Source organism: Zophobas morio, unplaced genomic scaffold, assembly GCF_036711695.1.
Source record: "Zophobas morio isolate AGI-343-1 ecotype UQ-CSIRO unplaced genomic scaffold, CSIRO_AGI_Zmor_V1 ptg000011l, whole genome shotgun sequence".
NCBI lineage: Eukaryota > Metazoa > Arthropoda > Insecta > Coleoptera > Tenebrionidae > Zophobas > Zophobas morio.
In genome coordinates, this window is record NW_026972116.1 from 24,537,578 (window position 1) to 24,553,652 (window position 16,075).

At 28.8% G+C, this 16,075-nt stretch overlaps 1 protein-coding gene across 3 annotated transcripts in view; it reads right to left on the reverse strand.

Moving 5' to 3' along the window:
* LOC135126592 (uncharacterized protein) overlaps positions 1-5,284 on the reverse strand; it is a 41,017-nt gene extending 35,733 nt beyond the window's left edge. For all 3 annotated transcript variants that reach the window (XM_064052622.1, XM_064052620.1, XM_064052621.1), the window contains exon 1: positions 5,173-5,284. The gene's annotated coding sequence lies outside the window, so the exon portion shown is untranslated. The remainder of the gene's footprint in view (positions 1-5,172) is intronic.
* Between the last annotated feature and the right edge of the window lie 10,791 nt (positions 5,285-16,075).

The following is a 16,075-nucleotide window of genomic DNA, read 5'->3' on the forward strand; positions in this document are numbered from 1 at the left end:
AACTATAGAATATTTTAGGACAGTATAAAAATTTAATTTTGATAGCGAATATTTAGAAAATCTAGGTTCTAAATCACTAAAACAATAAGTTTTTTAGATACAGCTTCTCGAAATTTATATTTCAATGTTTTTTTGGGAATTTTTAGTAAACTTTTCCGAAAGCTCAATCCTTCATGGATCAAATATTTGATTTTTGACGAACATTTTCGAAAATTTTTAAGAGAGATTCTTTTGTTCATTTCGATTTCTAGAAGTTGTTTTGAGCTTCATTCCTTCGAAAATTCCTGTGATTTGTCCAGACTTGTCGAAATGAAACATGGAAATTTTTAGAACAGATAGTAAATTCGTTTTTGATAGCGAATATTTCGAAAATGTTGGTCCTAAAGCATCAACATGACCTACTTTTAGGTCATCTTTTCGACTCAGTTTATCGAAATCTATATTTCAGATTTTAAGAAGTTGTTTTCAGCTTCATTTTTTCGATTTTCCCAGAGTTGTGGAAATGAAACATGGAAATTTTTAGGACAGTTAGAAATTCGATTTTTATAGCGAATCTTTTGAAAATATTGGTCCCAAAGCATCAACGTGACATATTTTTCGACTCACTTCATCGAAATCTATATATCCGATTTTTTTGTGAATTTTTAGACAACTTTGCCAAAAGCTCAATTCTTCATGAATAAAATTTTTGTTTTTTTCACCAGCATTTTCAAAAATTATTAAAAGGGATCCTTTTATTCATTTCGATATCTAGAAGTTGTTCCGAACTTCAGTTCTTTGAAAATTCCTACGATTTTTCCAGGGTCGCCAAAATGAAATATGAATATTTTTAGAACAATTAAGAAATTCGGTTTTGATAGCTAATATTTTAAAAATATTGGTCCCAAAGCATCAACATGACATATTTTTCGACTCAGCTCATCGAAATCTATATCTTAGATTTTTTTGTGAATTTTTGATTGTTGACAGGCATTTTCAAAAATTACTAAAAGAGATTCTCTTGTTTATTTCGATATCTGGAAGTTGTTTTGAACTTCATTTCTTCAAAAATTTCGTCAATTTTTCCAGACTCGCCAAAATGAAATATGAAATTTTTTAGAATAATTTATAAATTTAATTTTAATAGCCAATATTTTGAAAATCTTGGTTCTAAATCGTCAACACCACAAGTTTTTCGATTCAGCTCGTTGAAATCGACTTACTTATTACAATTTTTTGTGAATTTTTTGCCAAAAGCTCCACTCTTCATGGGTCACATTTTTGATTTTTTGTTGATCATTTTCGAAAATTACTAGAAGAGGTTCTGTTGTTGATTACGACTTCTAGAAGTTGTTTGGAGCTTTATTTCTGTAAAAATTCTTGAGATTTTTTCAGAGGGGCCAAAATGAAAAGTGGAAATTTTTAGGACAGTTTAAAAATTTTATTTTGATAACGAATATTTCGCAAATCTTGGTCCTAAATCTTCGACTCAATAGGTTTTTAGATTCAGCTCGTCGAAATTTATAGATATTTCAGTAGTTTTTGGAAATTTTTCAACTTTTCAAAAAGCTCAATTCTTGGATCAGATTTTTTATTTTTAGCCAACATTTTCGAAAATTACAAAACAATAGTCTTTTGTTTATTTCGATTTCTAGACGTTGTTTCGAGCTTCACTTCTTAGAAAATTTTTACGGTTTTTCCACAGTCGCCAAATAGAAATATATAAATTTTTAGGACAGTTTAAAAATTTGATTTTGATATTTTAAGGAAACTTTTCAAAAAGTTCAACTCTTCATGGATCGAATCTTCGATTTTTGACGAGCATTTTCTAAAATTTCTAAAGATTCTTTTGTTTAATTCGATTTGCTACAATTTATCAAGGGTTGCCAAAGAAATATGGAAATTTTTAGGACAATTTAGAAATATGATTTTGATAACGAATATTTTGGTCCTAAACTCTTAACGCATATCATTCGAATCACCTCTTCAAAATATATGTCTCTGAATTTTTTGTGAATTTTTAGGCAAGTTTACCCAAAGCTCCGTTCTTTATGAGTCAAATTTTTTATTTTTCGCCGAGTACTTTTGTAAACTATTAAAAGGGATTTTTTTCTTCATTTCGACTTCTAGAATTTGTTTTGAACTTCATCTCTTCGAAAATTCCTACGATTTTTCCAGAGTCGCCATTTTTAGGACAGTTTAGAAATTTGAATTTGATAACGAATATTTTGGTCCTAAACCTTCTACACAGACTTTTCGATTCACGTCCTCGAAATTTTTTGCTCTGATTTTTTTGTGAATTTTTAGTCAATTTTGCCAAAAGCTCTATTCTTTATGAATCAAATTTGTGACGTTTTAACGAATATTTTTGAAAATTATTAAAAGAGATTTTTTTGTTCATTTCGACTACTAGAAGTTGTTTTGAGCTTCATTTCCTCGAAAAAACCTACGATGTTTCCAGAGTCGCTAAAGAAATATGTAAACTTTTAGGACAGTTTAGAAGTTTGATTTTGATAACAAAAATTTTGGCCCTAAACCTTCAACATATATTTTATCGATTCAGTTCCTCGAAATTTATATCGCTGAATTTATTGTGAATTTTTAGGGAACTTTACCAAAAGCTCCATTATTTATGAGTCAAATTTTTGATTTTTTGCCGAGAATTTTTGAAAATTATTAAAACAGATTTTTTTGTTCATTTCGACTTCTAGAAGTTGTTTTGAACTTCATCTCTTCGAAAATTCCTACGATTTTTCCAGAGTCGCCATTTTTAGGATAGTTTAGAAATTTGAATTTGATAACGAATACTTTGGTCCTAAACCTTCAACACAGACTTTTCGATTCACATCCTCGAAATTTATTTCTCTGATTTTTTTGTGAATTTTTAGTCAATTTTACCAAAAGCTCTATTCTTTATGAGTCAAATTTGTGACTTTTTAACGAATATTTTTGAAAATTATTAAAAGAGATTTTTTTGTTCATTTCGATTACTAGAAGTTGTTTTGAGCTTCATTTCCTCGAAAATTCCTACGATGTTTCCAGAGTCGCTAAAGAAATATGTAAATTTTTAGGACAGTTTAGAAGTTTGATTTTGATAACAAAAATTTTGGCCCTAAACCTTCAACACATTTTATCAATTCAGCTCCTCGAAATTTATATCGCTGAATTTTTAGGGAACTTTAACAAAAGCTCCATTATTTATGAATCAAATTTTTTATTTTTTGCCGAGTATTTTTGAAAATTATTAAAAGAGATTTTTTTGTTCATTTCGACTTCTAGAAGTTGTTTTGAACTTCATTTCTTCGAAAATTCCTACGATTTTTCCAGAGTCACCATTTTTAGGACAGTTTAGAAATTTGAATTTGATAACGAATATTTTGGTCCTAAACCTTCAACACAGATTTTTCGATTCAGATCCCCGAAATTGATTTCTCTGATTTTTTGTGAATTTTTAGGGAACTTTACCAAAAGCTCCATTATTTATGAGTAAAATTTTTGATTTTTTACCGAGTATTTTTGAAAATTATTAAAACAGATTTTTTTGTTCATTTCGACTTCTAGAAGTTGTTTTGAGCTTCATTTCTTCGAAAATTTCTCGATTTTTTCAGAGTCGCCAAAAAATATGTAAATTTTTAGGACAGTTTAGAAATTTCATTTTGAAAACGAATATTCTGGCCCTCAAAACTTATTTTTCGATTCACCTCGTTGAAATTTATATCTTCGAAATTTTTGTGAATTTTTAAGCTCCTGTGCCAAAAGCTCCATTCTTTTTGAGCTAAATTTTGGATTTTTTGCCGAGTATTTTTGAAAATTATCAAAAGAGATTTTTTGTTCATTTCGACTTCTAGAAGTTGTTTTGGGCTTCATTTCTTCAAAATTCCTACGATTTTCCAGTATTGTCAAAATGAAATACAGATAATGGTTAGAACAGTTTACAAATTTGACTTTCAAAGCGAATATTTTGAAAATCTTTTCTCGAAACCATCAAAAGACATATTTTTCGAATCCACTCATCGAAACCTATATCTCTGATTTTTTTGCGAATTTTTAGGCAACTTGCCAAAGCTCAGTTCTTCATGGATCAAATTTTTGATTTTTCGCTGAACATTTTCGAAAACTACCAGAAGAAATTCTTTTGTTGATTTTGATTTCTAAAGTTGTTTTGAGCTTCATTTCCTCGAAAATTTTACGTTTATCGTAAAATTTTTAGATTAGTTCATAAATTTGATTTCTAAAGCGAATATTTTGAAAATCTCGGTAAATAAAATCCTACAGTAGTAACCTTAGTGAAATTACTTAGAATAGTTTTTAAAAAGGATTATGCAACTCGAGACAGATAAGTTTTCATATAAATTATTAAACTGTTGCATAATCAAGAATTAAATTGCTTCGTTAAAATTAATTTTGGGTGGTTTGGAACGAATTGGCTGTAACTGAGTACTTACATTAATTATAAATAATTACACGTTGACAAGAGTAGATTTATATAATTGCACATTAGAATACAGCATATATCAAGTTCTCATTACTCAAAATTAATTTCACATTTTCCATTATTAAATAATAATTTTTGACTTCTGAAGATATAATTTTGAACAATAATATTTGATTTAATATTTTTCGCTACAGAATATAATCCATATATACATTTTTAATGGATATTAAAATGGAATGTATGTTTACTCGTCATACACAAACCCAATTTGTAAACCTTTTCGGTAAACATATTCAACAAAAAATCGAAAATAGTCTCCTACTTTTTTTCTATTTTTGTTTCAAAGAAGATATTCCGATCATCAGTCCATAACTCTAAATTTATTTGTAAAACTCAGCATAAACATTTCAGTACGTCGGTCCATAAACCGATAAATACAAATTTAATGTGCGATCTCCTGCAACACAACCTTTCAATTCCGCTCAAAAGCTTCGCACTCAACTAAAGCTTAACAGTCACCTGAAAAATTGTTGCGCATTAACTGTGATTCCCCCTGAAGTTTAAAGTCAATAACGCCAACAAAACACGAAAAAGCAGCCTGAACAAAACAGAAAAAAAGTTTCAATGGGCTTTTATCCTGCCGTCGACAAGCTTCGACATCTGATTTATATATGGCGCGTTTGTTTGTTTGTTTTTTGTCAACTCCACCGAGCCCCATCTTCGCCCATAATTCATCCCATTCTCCCGCCAAAACTCACCAGCTTCCATTCCAGCCAAAAATAAAAATCAGTCTCTAATAATAAAAAAAACTTTACGACTCGACGTGAAATCCAACCCGCGTCGTCACGCGTCGGTTCAGAAAGCTTCGCGCGTACTGAACTAGCGAAGCTCGCACGAAAGCACAACTCTCTCCCTCGCGGGCCGAAAGCTCATGCGCCGATTTGAATCCTAGCCATCCTACTCATGGAAGTAATCATAAAATATGAAAATCAACAATGGGGCTCTACCTGCGTTTTAATTTCAAGTTTTTGCTTCTCTATTTACATTTTAATGCGCCGTCAACTCCAGATTAGCCACTTTGGAAGTTTCGGGAGTTTTTACGGCGAGGAGGGGCATAATCGCCGTGTTTTGTATATTAAAAAGCGACATTACGCCCCTGCGCCGCCACGGGGGCAAAAAGCGGCGGGTCGTAAGGGTTGTGGATGGATGCAACGGGAGTAAACGTCGCGGAATCCCGGCGCATCCACCAGAGTTATCAGTTTCAATTTGAAATTAATTTACGGAGCGGCTGCTCGTAATTATCTTCGTTAAAACTTATTTGCTTTCGGAGAAAATATCCGCTTTAAATTATAAGTCGACGGAATAATTAATGTCGGGGGTGTGTTGTTTCGGGGGTGAGTTTATAGCGACGAACGCCGCGACACCAGGAAACCATTCATCATTTGATAAACTCGCAGGTGGTCACATTTTCCTTAAATTTCTAGTAGACTTATTTTTCGACTTTTTAAATAAAAATAAATTCGCTCTGAAATATACAAAATATGATGATTCATTAATTAAATTAAGATTGACTCATGTTGATGACGTCATCACAAATTTTTGCGTAGCACTCTTCTTTATATTTATTTTAACATTACATACATATTTTTATTTCAAGGGTTATCATAAAAAATTAAATTCACCAAATCAAATCTTACCATTTTTCGAAAAATCTGGATCTATTTACTTTGCACCAATTTTTTCACATCAAAATTTTTCGTTTTTTCTTTGTCTTTAATTTTTCAATTTTTCCATTTTTCAATTATCGGTTACACAATTTTTCATTTTTGTATCTTTAATTATTTCTATTTTCAATTTCTCGATTTCCAAATGTTTCAGTTTTTCGTTTCTTCAATTTTTTGATTTGCAAATTTTCGATGGCACAACTTTTCAGTTTTCGAGATTTCAGTTTTTCAATTTTTAATTATTCGATTTTTCAAATTTTCGTTTCCTCAATTTTTCAAGTTCTTGATCTTAATTTTAAATTTTTTCGATTTTTTTTAATTTTCGTTTTCTCGATTTTATGTCACGATTTTCGTTTTTCCATTTCCCTTATTTTTCGATGTTTCTTTCGGTTTTATGATAATTTTTTGTTTAATCGATACTTCAAATTATTAATCTTTGATTTTTCAATTCGTCATTTTTCAAATTTCTGAAATGTTTGAATGATGCAATTTTTGGATTTCCCAATTATCCGATTTTTCCATTTCTTTAATTTTCAATATTTCGATATTACAGTATTTTGCTTTTTTGATTTTGTATTTTTTTGATTTTTAAGTTTCTCAATTTTTAATCTTTCGATTTTTTCATTTCTTCAATTTTTCGAGTTCTTGGTTTCCAAATTTTAGATTTTTCAAAATTTTCATTTTGTGCTTGTTCTTTCGAAAAACTGAAGAAAATAGAAATCGAAACATTGAAAAACCACTAAAAATCGAAAAAATTAAAGAATCGAAAAAGGAAAAGAAGAACGAAAGGAATCGAAAAATTGAAAAGTTAAATATAGAACAATTGAAAAATTAAAAATAGAAAAACTGATAAGAAAGTTTTAAAATCCAAATATTGAAAGATGGAAGAATTCTAAAAAATATATAATTTTCATGAAATACATACTTAAAATGAAAGGTAGAAAAATTGACAAGTGAAATTGAAGAAACGAAAAATTGATAAATTGAAAAAAGCAAAAACTGAAACATCCAAAAGCAGAAAAATCGAAAGTTAAAAACCGAAAAACTGAAAATCGAAAAAGTGAAAAATCCAAAAATTGAAAAATTTCTCTTTGGAAAATGGAAAAATTATAATGTAAAATCTGAAACACAAAAAGTTTGGAAAATCGGAAAAGTGAAAAATTTAGAAATGGAAACTCGAAGAAATGCAAATCGAAAAATTGAAGAAACGAAAAATCGAAAAAAATTTAAATTGAAAATATAAAAAACTATAAAATCCGAACTTAAATTATTGAAAAATTTAAAAATTAAAAATTGTTAACTCAAGAAATTTTTAATCGAAAAATTGAGAAAATGAAGTCTCAAATTGAAAAAACGAAAATTTAAAAAGTCTAAAATTTGAAAAATCGAAAATTAAAATCGAAAAACTGAAATAAAAAACTGAAAAATCCAAAAATCGAAAAATGTTTACACTGAAAAAAAGAAAAATTATTAGATGAGGACATTGAGAAGCCGAAAAATTAAAAAAAATAAAGAAAATAGAAAGCCGAAACGAAGAATTCCTAATCGGAAAATTGAAGAAATGAAAATCTGCGAAATCTAAAAATTGAAAAAACAAAAAAAATAATAATTGAAAAGTCGTGAAACGAAAATAGAAGAAGGAAAAATTGCAAAAATGAAAACTGGAAAAACAAAAATTAAAAAGTCGAAACACTGAAGAATCGAATAATTGAAGACACAAAGAAAATGAAAAACTGAATCGAAAAATTGCAAACCAAAATCGAAAAATTGAGGAACTGAAAAATCTAAATTGGGAAAACGAAAAATTGAAAAATATAAACGTTGGAAAATCGAAAGTTGAAAGCCGAAAAATTGCAAATAGAAACATTTCGAAATCTAAAAACTGAAGTATCCAATAATTGGAAAAGCGGAAAATTAAAAATGAAAACTCGAAAAGATGCAAATCGAAAAATTGAAGAAACGGGAAATTGAAGAAACAAAAAATTGAAGAAAAATAAAATTGAAGAAACCAAAAATTGAAGAAATGAAAAACTGCAAAATCTAAAAATTGAAAAAAATAAAAATTGAAAAGTTGCAAAACGAAAAGAGAAGAAGGAAAAATTGAAAAATTGAAAAAATGAAAAATCTAAAATTGAAAAAACCAAAAATTGAAACACTTAAAAGTTGAAAACGCTAAAGTTGAAAACCGAAAAACTGCAAATCAAAAAATTGAAAAATCCAAAAATTGAAAAATTTCTAAAGGAAAAATTATAATCTAAAATTTGGAAAATCGGAGAAGCGAAAAATTTAGAAATGGAAACTCGAAGAAATGCATACCGCAAAATTGAAGAAACTAAAACATGAAAAATTGAAAAAATGCAAATCGAAAAATGGAAGAAATGAAAAATCGAAAAAAATTAAAATTGAAAATATAAAAAATTATAAAATCCAAACTTCCTCCAATAATCGAAAATTTGCAAAATCTAAAATTGAAAACAAAAAATTGAAATATCGACAAAACGAAAAGTCTCAAATTGAAAAAACGAGAAATTATAAAACCTGAAAGTTGAAAAATCGAAAGTTCAAAACGGAAAAGCTGAAAAATCCAAAAATTGAAAAATTTTTACACTGCAAATAGAAAAATTATAAAATCAGGACATTGAAAAGCCGAAAAATTATAAAAATATAGAAAATAATAAACCGAAACGAAGAATTGCAAATCGAAAAATTGAAGAAACGGGAAATTGAAAAAACAAAAATTGAAGAAGGAAAAATTGAAAAAATGAAAACTGGAAAAACAAAAATTAAAAAATCGAAACATTGAAGAATCGAATAATTGAGAAAACAAAGAAAATGAAAAACTGAAATGAAAAATTGCAAACAAAAATTGAAAAACAAAAAATTGTAAATCGGAAAAGAGAAGAATCCAAAAATTGAAAAATTTCACACTGAAAAAAAAGAAAAATATTAAATCAGAACATTGAAAAACCAAAAAATGGAAAAATCAATAAATATAAAAAACCGAAACGTAAAATTGTAATTCGAAATATTGAAAATCAAAGAATTAAAAACTTCGTGAATTTGCAAATAGAAATATTTCAAAATCCAAAAACCAAAAAATCCAAAAGTTGGAAAATCGGAAAAATTTTAAATGAAAACTCCAAAAGATGCAAATTGAAGAAACGAGAAATTGAAAATTCGTACGTTTTTTCTAAAATTTTTAGATTAGTTTAGAAGTTTGATTTTGAAAGCGAATATTTTCAAACTCTCGGTAAAAAAAGTCCTAAAGTAGTAACCTTAGTGAAATTACTTAGAAGATTCGGAAACATTTTAAATGAAAACTCGAAAAGATGCAAATTGAAGAAACGAGAAATTGAAGAAACGAAAAATTGTAAATTGAAATGTCGTAACACGAACATTGAAGAAAGAAAAATGTAGAAAATGAAAATTGGAAAAACAAAAAATTAAAAAGTCGAAACACCGAAGAGTCGAATAATTGAAAAAACGAAGAAAATAAAAAACTGAAACAAAAAATTGCAAATAAAAATTGAAAAAACGAAAAATTAAAAAATTAAACGTTGGAAAATCGAAAGTTGAAAGTCGAAAAATTGCAAATTGAAAACATGAAGAATCCAAATATCGAAATATTTCACATTGAAAAAAATCAAAATTAAAGAATCGGAATATTGAAAAGCAAAAAATTGAAAAAATAAAGAAAATAAAAAACCGCAACGTAAAATTGCAAATCGAAAAATTGAAGAAATGAAAAACTGAAAAATCTAAAATTAAAAAATAAAAACGTAAAAACTTCGTGAAATTGCAAATAGAAACATTTCAAAGTTTAAAAACTGAAGTACCTATCCAATAATTGGAAAAGCGGAAAATTTAAAAATGAAAACTCGAAAAGATGCAAATTGAAAAATTGAAGAAACGGGAAATTGAAGAAACAAAAAATTGAAGAAACGAAAAATTGAAAAAATTTAAATTGAAAAGACAAAAAGATCTAAACTCGGAAAACAGAGAAATCGAAAAATTTTAAAAATAAAGAAAATAAAAACTGAACCCAAAAGTTGCAGTTCGAAAATTTGAATAAATGAAAAATTAAAGAGAAACACGGAACGATGCAAATCCAAAAATTGAAGATACGAGGAATCAAAAGAAACGAGAAGTCGAAGCAACGAAAATTTGCAAAATCTAAAAATTGAAGGAACAAAAAGAACGAAAAATTGAAAAGTCGCAAAACGAAAATTGAAGAAAGGAAAAATTAAAAATAAGGAAAACATTAAAAACAAATAAATAAAAAATCGAAACATTGAAGAATAGAATAATTGGAAAAACAAAGAAAATAAAAAACAGAAACAAAAAATTGCAAATAAAAATTAAATAAACGAAAAATTAAAAAATCTTAATTGTGAAAAATCTAAAGTTGAAAACCGAACAATTTCAAATCGAAAAATTGAAAAACCAAAAAATTTAAAAATTTTACATTGAAGAAAAAAAGATATAAATAAAACCAAACAATTGAAAAATGAAGAAAATAAAAACCGAAAATGCAAATCGAAATTCAAAATTGAAAACTTTGTGGAATTGCAAATAGAAACATTTCAAAAACTAAAAACTGAAACATCCAAAAAGTTGGAAAAACGGAAAAATTTAAAAATGAAAACTCGAAAATATGCAACTCAAAGAATTGAAGAAACTAGGAACTGAAGAAACAAAAATTGAAGAAACAAAAAACTGGAAACATTTAAATTGAAAAGACAAAAAAGTATAAAAGCGGAACACTGAAAAATCGAAAAATTGTAAAAATAAACAAAATAAAAACTGAAACCAAACGTTGCAAGTTAAAACTTGAGAAAACTAAAAATTAAAGGAAAACTCGAAACGATGCAAAACGAAAAATTGAAGAAAGGAAAAAATTGAAGAGAGGAAAAAATTGAAGCAACAAAAAAAAAGAAGAATTGAAAAGTTGCAAAACGAAAATTGAAGAAAGGAAAAATGATAAAATGGAAACAGCAAAAAAAAATAAAAAATCGAAACTTTGAAGCATCGTCTAATTGAAATAATAATGAAAATAAAAAACAAATAAAAAATTACAAATAAAAATTGAAAAAACGAAAAATTACAAAATCTAAACGTTGAAAAATCGAAAGTTCAAAACCCAAAAATTGCAAATTGAAAATTGAAAAATCCAAAATTCCAAAAATTTCACAGTGAAGAAAAGAAAATTTACAAAATCAGGACATTGCAAAACCAAAAAATTTAAAAATAAGTAAAATAAATGCCGAAACGTAAAATGCAAACTGAAAAATTGAAGAAATGAGAAATTGAAAAATCTAAAAATTGAAAATTTTAAAATTGAAACTTGGTGAAATTGCAAATAGAAACATTTCAAAATGTTCATCCAATAGCTGGAAAAACGAATAATTTTAAAAATGAAAACTCGAAAAGATACAAATCGAAAAAGTTTAAAAGTGGAATACTGAAAAATCGAAAAATTGTAAGAATAAACAAAATAAAAACTGAAGCCAAACGTTGTAAGTTAAAAGTTGAAAAAACTAAAAATTAAAGAAAAACCCGAAACGATGCAAAACCAAAAATTGAAGAAAGGAAAAAATTGAAGGGAGGAAAAAATTGAAGAAACGAGAAAGAGAAGAAATGAAAATTTGCAAAATCTAAAAATTGAAGAAACGAGAAATTGAAAAAACAAAAAATTGTAAAATCGGAACACTGAAAAATTGTAAAAATAAAAACTGCAACCAAAAGTTGCAAGTTGAAAAATTGAAAACTCGGTACATTTTAAATCGAAAAATTACAAGATTTAAAAATTGAAGAAACAAAAAAGAAGAATCGAATAATTGAAAAAGTAAAGATTATCAAAACGATATTAAAATTTCCAAATCGAATACATAAAGAAATAAAAAATTGAAAAATTAAAAACTGAAACTCGTGAAATTGCAAATCGAAAATTTGTAAAATTTAAAAATTGAATCATCCAAAAGTAGGACAATCGAAAAATTGAAATATCTAAAAATGGAAACTTGTAGAAATCAAAAATTCAAGTCAAAAAGCTGCGGGACAGTTATTTACACTAGTGGTTTCTACTTAAAACAGATTGTCAACAAACCTGCACTTCAGCGGCGAGAGAAGTTCTGTCGAAACAACCTTCAACCACTTTTTTCCGCTTCGTCGTGCACGTGCACCCTTCGATCCTTTAGTTCCCCGCGCACAAAGAAAACAATTTAAAGAAACGTTTGACACGCTAGAATTAAAATTGGATTAAACGACAGAACAAACTCTGTGATTAGCTATTCACGTTTTATTACAGGCAGCTGTAACTTTCCCATTCATCTCGAAAACACAATTTAAATGTAGCAAGCGCGCAATTTAAGTTAAAGAAATATAATAACATGACTCGAATTCAACAAATCCTTCTCCGAACTCCTCCTCTGCCACTCTCACGTGATTATAAATTACATCGAGGACTTCATCCTGCCGACTGCGCCAAAATTAGAATGTGATTTACGACAGAGTTTCAAACGTGTGCTCATATCCAGTCATTCCGGCTGCGAACTCTTAACGCCGTGAAATTTTAATAACTAGGAGTAAAATACGAGAACGCGTTTTATTTTCTGTTTCGCCGAGTCGGGAGTCAAAATAGGAGCCGCAAAAACAGCTTTCCTTCCTATAAAATCCATTCAAGCACAACACGATGTAACAAAGTTAGGTACAAGTTTTGGATGTGAGTGACGTCAATTGTGTGCGACTTCGCCCGAAGAGATGAGTTCAAGTTTACAGCACCTTACACATTCCCACATTCTCGCGTGAAACTATTCTTGCCAATATTTTACAAGTTTGGCAGCGAGGGAGACGCTGGGTTAAAGTCGATGTACGGTTCGTTTTTAAAACCGAAAGGACGTTAAAACGTTGCCAAATTGTGATTAATAGAGAGCGGATTTCTAGGTTTAATGCTTTTTGTGAAAAATGTAAGCACTTCAAAACTTTTTTATATCTGTAACTATGACACAATTTGGAGTCGTTTGACACATTTTTTTTATGCTTATTTGTTTTTTTTTTTTCAATTTTATGCATATTAAAACTTATATGCTTATTTAATGCTTTTTTCGACGAATATGAGTTTTAATGCATATTTTGTTCAAATGCCGGCCTTGTCGGGATGACAAATACTTGTTAGTTAGCCGTATCGTATCGTATGCATTTTACCTGGACTTGACCATTCAAGTACACTTACTCAAGACCCTTTCTGTGAATAGGTTCCGGTCGTTTGTGTAATAAAATTTTATTATAGGATTGGAAAAATACTCCATAGATTTTATGACTTTAAATCCTTACTTCTGTTGATAATGAATTAAAGCTTTTAATCAGATGTTCTTTTTCGGCATTTTGCAGCAAGACCGTTGAAGATTTTCTAGAAAAAAGGATTATTGTACCCAACTACCTACCTTAAAATTTTTCTAATGGAAACTTTTAAGTAAATGAACCGTTTAATTCACAACCATCAGTCTATGGCATCTGTCGTAGTACAGTGTTATACGTGGTTCTCCCTTGTTACATATTGAGTTCTTTTTGGTAATATTACTAATATTTTAAAAGAATGCCGAAAGTAAAATCGACGCCGGATGAGTGGATAAGGGATTTTCCAGAATTAAAATTAGAAAACAACAAAATATTCTGCAGAGCTTGTGTGAAAACTGTAAGCCCACTAATTTTTTTTATCTATTTTTCTTTGTTAATCCTGTATATGTACGTTGTTTTAGATTCAAAGTGATAAAAAATATAACGTGACGCAACATGTCAGAACGACTCTTCATGTAGAAAGGAAGAAAATGTTTGAAGTTTCTAAAATTAAACAGCAGACCATACATGAATCTGTTGCATGTACTTCCACAAAAGATGAGTAGTTTCAGTTTAATTTCGATTTATGTAAAATGATGATCCAGTCCAATATACCTTTAAAAAAATTGGAGGAAGGCCCTCTTCAAGAATTCCTTGAAAAACACTGCAATCGACATATTCCGGTTGAAAGTTCTCTCCGAAAAAATTATGTAGGCCCAGTGTTTCAGCAAGTTTACAACGAAATTAAACATCGCATTGGAGATAATTATTTATGGTTCGCTGTCGATGAAACAGCCGATAGTTGTGGAAGATACGTGGCAAGTTTAATTGTTGGAATCTTAAATGAAAATTTCCCTAGTCGAGGGTATGTAGTAAGTTTGAAAATGTTAGATAAAACAAATGGCAATACGATTACCAGATTTGTAAATGACAGTCTTACGTCACTATTTTTGCCAAATGCCGTACCGGCGAATAAAATTTTATTGATGATCTCGGATGCAGCTCGTTATATTTTGAAAGCAGGGAATAATCTAAAAATATTGTACTCCAATTTAATTCACTGATTTTCTTTTGCGAGGTGAGAGTGCGAAGTCTGAACGATACATTTCCTATTATAACTTTAATTTTCGTGGATTATTTTTGATAAAAAATTTTGAATTTTGGTGTGCAGTGAGTAGTGAGTGCATTTGAGTTTTATGGGAAGTTTGGTGGAGCTGGCTCATGTGGTTGCCGAGATTTTCTGCTTTCATTAGTTACCGATTATTGGCTGATAGATAAACTCGTTTTATCAGTAAATTTTTTCGTTCCTTTCTTTTTGATGTCAATTAAATTCTAACTACATACCAATTACCTATTGTTTCCCAATTGTTCTTTTCCGTGGTTTACCCTTGTTTGTCAAGTTTGTCAGCCACCATAAACGACTCTATAGGTGTGAAGATAAGTGTCCCTGTCAGTTCGTTACTCTGCTGTTATTATAATTTTTCTATTTTTTTTTACGTAAATCATTTTTTCTACCTCACTATGGTTAATTATTGTAATATATGCAATTCCGCAATTACGCCTTCTACCCCATCGATTAGATGTGCTAAGTGTAAAAAGTACTGCCATTCCAAATGTACTGGTTTAGACATTAATTCCCTTGCTTCTTGTCCAGAATGGACCTGTCATAGTTGTTTTACATCTTTACCTGTACCTGACGGCTCGTTAACTTTTTCATCAATTGAGAGATTGATTGAGCAACAGTTTATTAAACTAAAAGTTGATCTAACATGAATTATCACAAATTATCAATGATAAATTTCAGCAAATTAATGACAGAGTCTTACTCATTGAAAACAGTGTACATTCTTTACAATCTGATGTTAAAACACTTGAAGATTCTTTAAAAAAAACAGAAGTTTCTCTCAATGCTAAGAACACCAATGCTGAAGTACTTACTATGGAAGATGTTATTAGTGAGGTTAATGAGCTTAAACGTAAAGAAAAAAGCCTTGTTGTTTTTAATCTAAATGAATCAGAATCTGAAACTGATGATTTCAATAAAATTCATGACATTTTTAGGCATTTGAGTCTTGATATAAGTGATTATATTTTGGAAGTATATAGATTAGGTAAAAATAAAGTTGAAAATAGAAATAGACCCTTAAAAGTTACAATGAACTCTTCAGAAGATGTTGCTAGGATTTTGAGTAAAGTTAAAAACTTAAAAAAATTTCCTGGCAATAATAAAATATTCATCAGTAAGGACTTAACCGTTCGTCAGCTTTCTGCTAAAAAAAAGATCATGGCTGAATATAAGGTTAGAAGAGCAAAAGGTGAAAGTATTTTCTTGAACTATAGTAATGGTATACCTAAAATTGTGAATACAAAAAACTAACATCAGATCAACATTTAGAATTAAGTTATGTTAAGTTCTATTACCAAAATGTTCATGGTTTAAAAACAAAGACTTCTGCATTTTATAAGGATGTTCTTGCATGTGATGATTTTGATGTAATCTTGCTTACTGAAACCTGGGCTGCTGATGATCTGTTGAGTTCTGAATTATTTCCATCTGCATATGATGTTTTCAGATTTGATCGTTGTAATGGTATTGATGATG